This window comes from Arachis ipaensis, chromosome B1 (assembly GCF_059453495.1).
Source record: "Arachis ipaensis isolate K30076 ecotype BB chromosome B1, ASM5945349v1, whole genome shotgun sequence".
NCBI lineage: Eukaryota > Viridiplantae > Streptophyta > Magnoliopsida > Fabales > Fabaceae > Arachis > Arachis ipaensis.
The window spans coordinates 132,807,595-132,814,736 of NC_142436.1; the positions used below are offsets into that span (position 1 = coordinate 132,807,595).

The following is a 7,142-nucleotide window of genomic DNA, read 5'->3' on the forward strand; positions in this document are numbered from 1 at the left end:
GTGTTGTTCACTGCTTTTTCTTGCTTCAAGAATCAATTTTATGATTTTTCAGATTATCAATAACATTTCTCTTTTTTCATTATTCTCTCAAGAGCCAACAATTTTAACATTCATAAACTTCACTATAAAAAATATGCACTGTTCAAGCATTCATTTAGAAAACAAAAAGTATTGCCACCTGATGAGCGGATAATTTATACGCTTTTTGACACTGTTTTTAGTATATTTTTAGTAGGATCTAGTTACTTTTAGGGATGTTTTCCTTAGTTTTTATGTTAAATTCACATTTCTGGACTTTACTATGAGTTTGTGTGTTTTTCTGTGATTTCAGGTATTTTCTGGCTGAAATTGAGGGACTTGAGCAGAAATCAGATTCAGAGGTTGAAAAAGGACTGCTGATGCTGTTGGATTCTGACCTCCCTGCACTCAAAGTGGATTTTCTGGAGCTACAGAACTCGAAATGGCGCGCTTCCAATTGCGTTGGAAAGTAGACATCCAGGGCTTTCCAGCAATATATAATAGTCTATACTTTGGCCAAGAATTGACGACGTAAACTGGCGTTCAACGCCAGCCTTCTGCCCAAATCTGGCGTCCAGCGCCAGAAAAGGATCCAAAACCAGAGTTGAACGCCCAAACTGGCACAGAAACTGGCGTTCAACTCCACAAATGGCCTCTGCACGTGAAACACTCAGGCTCAGCCCAAACACACACCAAGTGGGCCCCGGAAGTGGATTTATGCATCAATTACTTACTCATGTAAACCCTAGTAGCTAGTTTATTATAAATAGGACCTTTTACTGTTGTATGAGGTATCTTTTGATCATCTTAGGATCTTAGGACCATCTTTGAACGCATTGTTCTTAGACCATAGGGGCTGGCCACATGGCCATGCCTGGACCTTCACTTATGTATTTTCATACGGTAGAGTTTCTACACTCCATAGATTAAGGTGTAGAGCTCTGCTGTTCCTCAAAGATTAATGCAAAGTACTACTGTTTTCTATTCAATTCTTCTTATTTCGCTTCTAAGATATCCATTCGCACCCAAGAACGTGATGAAGGTGATGATTATGTGTGACGCTCATCATCCTTCTCCCTTATGAACGCGTGCCTGACAAACACTTCTATTCTACATGAATTAAGCTAGAATGAGTATCTCTTAGATCTCCTAACCAGAATCTTCGTGGCGTAAGCTAGAATGATGGCGGCATTCAAGAGAATCCGGAAGGTCTAAACCTTGTCTGTGGTATTCTGAGTAGGATTCAATGATTGAATGACTGTGACGAGCTTCAAACTCGCGAGTGCTGGGCGTTAGTGACAGACGCAAAAGGAGGGTGAATCCTATTCCAGCATGATCGAGAACCGACAGATGAATAGCCGTGCCGTGACAGGGTGCGTGAGCATATTATTCACTGAGAGGAGGGGATGTAGCCACTGACAACGGTGATGCCCTTGCATAAAGCCAGCCATGGAAAGGAGTAAGACCGATTGGATGAAGATAGCAGGAAAGCAGAGGTTCAGAGGAACGAAAAGCATCTCCATTCGCTTATCTGAAATTCCTACCAATGAATTACATAAGTATCTCTATCCCTATTTTATTATATTAAATTCGAAAACACCATTATCACTTTATATCTGCCTGACTGAGATTTACAAGGTGACCATAGCTTGCTTCATACCAACAATCTCCGTGGGATTCGACCCTTACTCACGTAAGGTATTACTTGGACGACCCAGTGCACTTGCTGGTTAGTTGTATCGAAGTTGTGACAATTATGAATTAAGATCAAAGCACCAAGCTTTGGAGCCATTACCAGGGATTGTTCGAGCCTGGACATCACAATTTCGTGCACCAAGTTTTTGGCGCCGTTGCCGGGGATTGTTTGAGTTTGGACAACTGACGGCTCATCTGGTTGCTCAGATTAGGTAATTTTCTTTTTGTTTTCTTTTCAAAAATATTTTCAAAAAATTTTTCATCTGTTTTCGAAAAAAATAAAAATGTTTTCAAAAATTTATTCAAAATTTTTAAGAATGAATTCTAGTGTTTCATGAAGCATGTGAAGCTTGGCTGGCTGTAAAGCCATGTCTAAATTTATTTGGACTGAGGCTTGCACTTTGTTATCAAGATCAATATACTCTGGTGTTAAAGGCTAAAGCTTGGCTGGCCATTGGCCATGTCTAGTGTTTTGGACTGGAGCTTTCATTGAAAGCTTGGCTGGCTAGTGAGCCATGTCTAATTCCTGGACTGAAGCTTTAGACTAACATGGCAAGATTCCTGGAATTCATATTAAAAATTTTGGAATCCTTATTTTCCTTTTTCAATTAATTTTCGAAAAATAACAAAAAAAAAATTTTAGAAAATCATAAAAATCAAAAATATTTTTCTGTTTCTTGTTTGAGTCTTGAGTCATATCATAAGTTTGGTGTCAATTGCATATGTATCTTGCAATTTTCGAAAATTCTCATGCATTCATGGTGTTCTTCATGATCTTCAAGTTGTTCTTGGTAAGTCTTCTTGTTTGATCTTGATGATTTTTTGTTTTGCGTCTTTTCATGTTTTTCATATGCATTCTTGAATTCTTAGTGTCTAAGCATTAAAGAATTCTAAGTTTGGTGTCTTGCATGTTTTCTTTGCATTAAAAATTTTTCAAAAATATGTTCTTGATGTTCATCAAGATCTTCATAGTGTTCTTGGTGTTCATCTTGACATTCATGGCATTCTTTCATGCATCACATGTTTTGATCTAAAAATTTCATGCATTGCATAATTTTCATGTTTTTCATAAAAATTTCAAAAATCAAAAAAATATCTTTCCCTTTTTCTCTCCTCAAATTCGAAAATTTGGATTGACTTTTTCAAAAATTTTTAAAATCAAGTTGTTTCTTATGAGTCAAATCAAATTTTCAATTTGAAAATCTTATCTTTTTCAAAATCTTTTTCAAAAATCAAATCTTTTTCAAAATTCTTAGTTATTTTCGAAAATTCCAAAAATATTTTTCAAAAATCTTTTTCTTATTTTTATACCAAATTTTCGAAAATAACATAAACAATTAATGTTTTGATTTAAAAAAATTTGAAGTTTGTTACTTGCTTGTTAAGAAAGATTCAAACTTTAAGTTCTAGAATCATATCTTGTGATTTCTTATGAATCAAGTCATTAATTGTGATTTTAAAAATCAAATCTTTTTCAAAACTAATTTCAATCATATCTTTTCAAAAATATCTTCTTATCTTATCTTTTTCAAAAATATCTTTTCAAAATATCTTTTCTAACTTCCTAACTTCTTATCTTTTCAAAAAAATTTGTTTCAACTAACTAACTAACTTTTTGTTTGTTTCTTAACTTTTTTAAAACCACCTAACTAACTCTCTCTCTCTCATTTTTCGAAAATATCTTCCCCCTTTTTCAAAATTTCTTTTTAATTTATTAATTATTTTAATTTTAAAAAAAAATTTAATTTTCGAAAATTACTAACAATTATTCAAAAACCATTTTCAAAAATCACTAACTCCTTTTCAAAAATAATTTTCGAAAATTCCCTCCTTCTCTCTCATCTTATTCTATTTATTTATTCATTCATTAACTAACATCTCTTCCTCACATCATCACCAAATTCGAACCCCCTCTTCTATCTGTGTTCGAATTTCTTCCTCTTTTCTTCTACTCACATAAGGGGACCTCTATACTGTGGTAAAGAGAATCTCTATTATTATTATTATTTTTCTGTGCCTTCTTCTTTGTCATATGAGCAGGAGCAAGGATAAGAACATTCTTGTGGAAGCAGATCCAGAACCTGAAAGGACTCTGAAGAAAAAATTAAGAGAAGCTAAAATACAACAATCCAGAGATAACCTTTCAGAAATTTTCGAACAGGCAGAGGAGATGGCAGCCGAAAATAATAATAATGTAAGGAAGATGCTTGGTGACTTTACTGCACCTAATTCCAATTTACATGGAAGAAGCATCTCCATTCCTGCCATTGGAGCAAACAACTTTGAGCTGAAACCTCAATTAGTTTCTCTGATGCAGCAAAACTGCAAGTTTCATGGACTTCCATCTGAAGATCCTTTTCAGTTCTTAACTGAATTCTTGCAGATATGTGATACTGTTAAGACTAATGGAGTAGATCCTGAAGTCTACAGGCTCATGCTTTTCCCCTTTGCTGTAAGAGACAGAGCTAGATTGTGGTTGGATTCTCAACCCAAAGACAGCCTGAACTCTTGGGATAAGCTGGTCATGGCTTTCTTAGCCAAGTACTTTCCTCCTCAAAAGCTGAGCAAGCTTAGAGCGGATGTCCAAACCTTCAGACAGAAAGAAGGTGAATCCCTCTATGAAGCTTGGGAAAGATACAAACAGTTGACCAAAAAGTGTCCTTCTGACATGCTTTCAGAATGGACCATCCTGGATATATTCTATGATGGTTTATCTGAGCTATCAAAGATGTCACTGGACACTTCTGCAAGTGGATCCATTCACCTAAAGAAAACGCCTGCAGAAGCTCAAGAACTCATTGATATGGTTGCTAATAACCAGTTCATGTACACTTCTGAAAGGAATCCTGTGAGTAATGGGACGCCTATGAAGAAGGGAGTTCTTGAGGTTGATACTCTGAATGCCATATTGGCTCAGAATAAAATATTGACTCAGCAAGTCAATATGATTTCTCAGAGTCTGCATGGAATGCAAGCTGCATCCAACAGTACTCAAGAGGCATCTTCTGAAGAAGAAGCTTATGATCCTGAGAACCCTGCAATAGCAGAGGTTAATTACTTAGGTGAACCTTATGGAAACACCTATAACTCAACATGGAGAAATCATCCAAATTTCTCATGGAAGGATCAAAAGCCCCAACAAGGCTTTAATAATGGTGGAAGAAATAGGTTTAGCAATAGCAAGCCTTTTCCATCATCAACTCAGCAACAGACAGAGAACTCTGAACAAAATGCTTCTAATTTAGCAAATCTAGTCTCTGATCTATCTAAGGCCACTGTAAGTTTCATGAATGAAACAAGGTCTTCCATTGGAAATCTGGAAGCACAAGTGGGCCAGCTGAGTAAAAGGATCACTGAAATCCCTCCTAGTACTCTCCCAAGCAATACAGAAGAGAACCCAAAAGGAGAGTGCAAGGCCATTGACATAAGCGCCATGGCCGAACCTATGAGGAGAGGAGAGGACGTGAATCCCAAGGAGGAAGACCTCCTGGGACGTCCAGTGGTCAATAAGGAGCTTCCCTCTGAGGAACCAAAGGAATCTGAGACTCATCTAGAGACCATAGAGATTCCATTGAACCTCCTTATGCCCTTCATGAGCTCTGATAAGTATTCCTCTTCTGAAGAGAATGAGGATGTTACTGAAGAGCAAACTGCCAAGTTTCTTGGTGCAATCATGAAGCTGAATGCCAAATTGTTTGGCATTGATACTTGGGAAGTTGAACCTCCCTTGTTCATCAATGAACTAAGTGATCTGGATCAACTGACATTGCCTCAGAAGAGACAGGATCCTGGAAAGTTCATAATCCCTTGTACCATAGGCACCATGATCTTTAAGGCTCTGTGTGACCTTGGTTCAGGGATAAACCTCATGCCCCTCTCTGTAATAGAGAAACTGGGAATCTATAGGGTGCAAGCTGCTAAAATCTCACTAGAGATGGCAGACAGCTCAAGAAGACAGGCTTATGGACAAGTAGAAGATGTATTAGTAAAGGTTGAGGGCCTTTACATACCTACTGATTTCATAGTCCTGGATACTGGAAAGGAAGAGGATGAATCCATCATCCTAGGAAGACCTTTCCTGGCCACAGCAAGAGCTGTGATTGATGTTGACAGAGGTGAAATAGTCCTTCAATAGAATGAGAACTCCCTTGTATTCAAAACTCAAGGATCTCCCTCTGCAACCATGGAGAGGAAGCAGAAAAAGCTTCTCTCCAAGCAGAGTCAACCAGAGCCCCCACAGTCAAACTCTAAGTTTGGTGTTGGGAGGCCACAACCAAACTCTAAGTTTGGTGTTGAACTCCCATATCCAAACTCTAAGTTTGGTGTAGGAAAGTCTCAACAAAGCTCTGCACATCTGTGAGGCTCCATGAGAGCCCACTGTCAAGCTATTGACATTAAAGAAGCGCTTGTTGGGAGGCAACCCAATGTTTATCTAATTCTTATTTTTATTTTTTTTCATGTTTTCTTAGGTTAATGATCATGTGGAGTCACAAAATAAATATAAAAAATTGAAAACAGAATCAAAAACAGCAGAAGAAAAATCACACCCTGGAGGAGCATCTGTCTGGCGTTCAGCGCCAGAACAGAGCATGATTCTGGCGCTGAACGCCCAAAATGGGCAGCTTCTGGGCGCTGAACGCCAGAACAGGCATGGTTCTGGCGTTCAACGCCAGAAATGGCACACAAATGGGCGTTGAACGCCCAAAATGGCCACCAACCTGGCGCTGAACGCCCAGAGTTGGGTACAAAGGCATTTTTACATGCCTAATGGGTGCAGGGATGTAAATGCCTTGACACCTCAGGATCTGTGGACCCCACAGGATCACTCAGGATCTATGGACCCCACAGGATCCCCACCTACCTCCACTCACTTCTTCTCACCATTCTCCTTCACCACTCACATCCACCCACTCTTCCCAATAAACCTACCTTATAAACTCCACCTACCTTCAAAATTCAAAACCAATTTCCCACCCAAACCCACCCATATGGCCGAAACAATACCCCACCTCCCTTCCCTATATAAAGACCTCCATTCTTCATCAAATTCACACAACACAACCCCTCTATACCCTTCTTGGCCGAAACCACATCTCCCTCTCCCTCTCCATATTTCTTCTTCTTCTTCTTCTATTCTTTTGTTTATTGCTCGAGGGCGAGCAATATTCTAAGTTTGGTGTGGTAAAAGCATAGCTTTTTTGTTTTTCCATTACCATTGATGGCATCTAAGAACGGAAAATCCTCTAGAAGAGGGAAAGGGAAGACAAAAGCTTCCACATCCGAGTCATGGGAGATGGAAAGGTTCATCTCCAAAGCCCATCAAGACCACTTCTATGATGTTGTGGCCAAGAAAAAGGTGATCCCTGAGGTCCCTTTTAAACTCAAAAGAAATGAGTATCCGGAGATCCGACATGAAATTCAAAGAAGAG

The 7,142-nt window shown here is 38.5% G+C and overlaps 1 non-coding gene across 1 annotated transcript; it reads right to left on the reverse strand.

The window, feature by feature from the left end:
• Window positions 1-4,279: 4,279 nt before the first annotated feature.
• LOC148578428 (small nucleolar RNA R71) lies at window positions 4,280-4,387 on the reverse strand. Its single transcript, XR_015903997.1, has one exon. It is a non-coding gene; the product is annotated as a small nucleolar RNA R71 (small nucleolar RNA).
• Window positions 4,388-7,142: the final 2,755 nt, after the last annotated feature.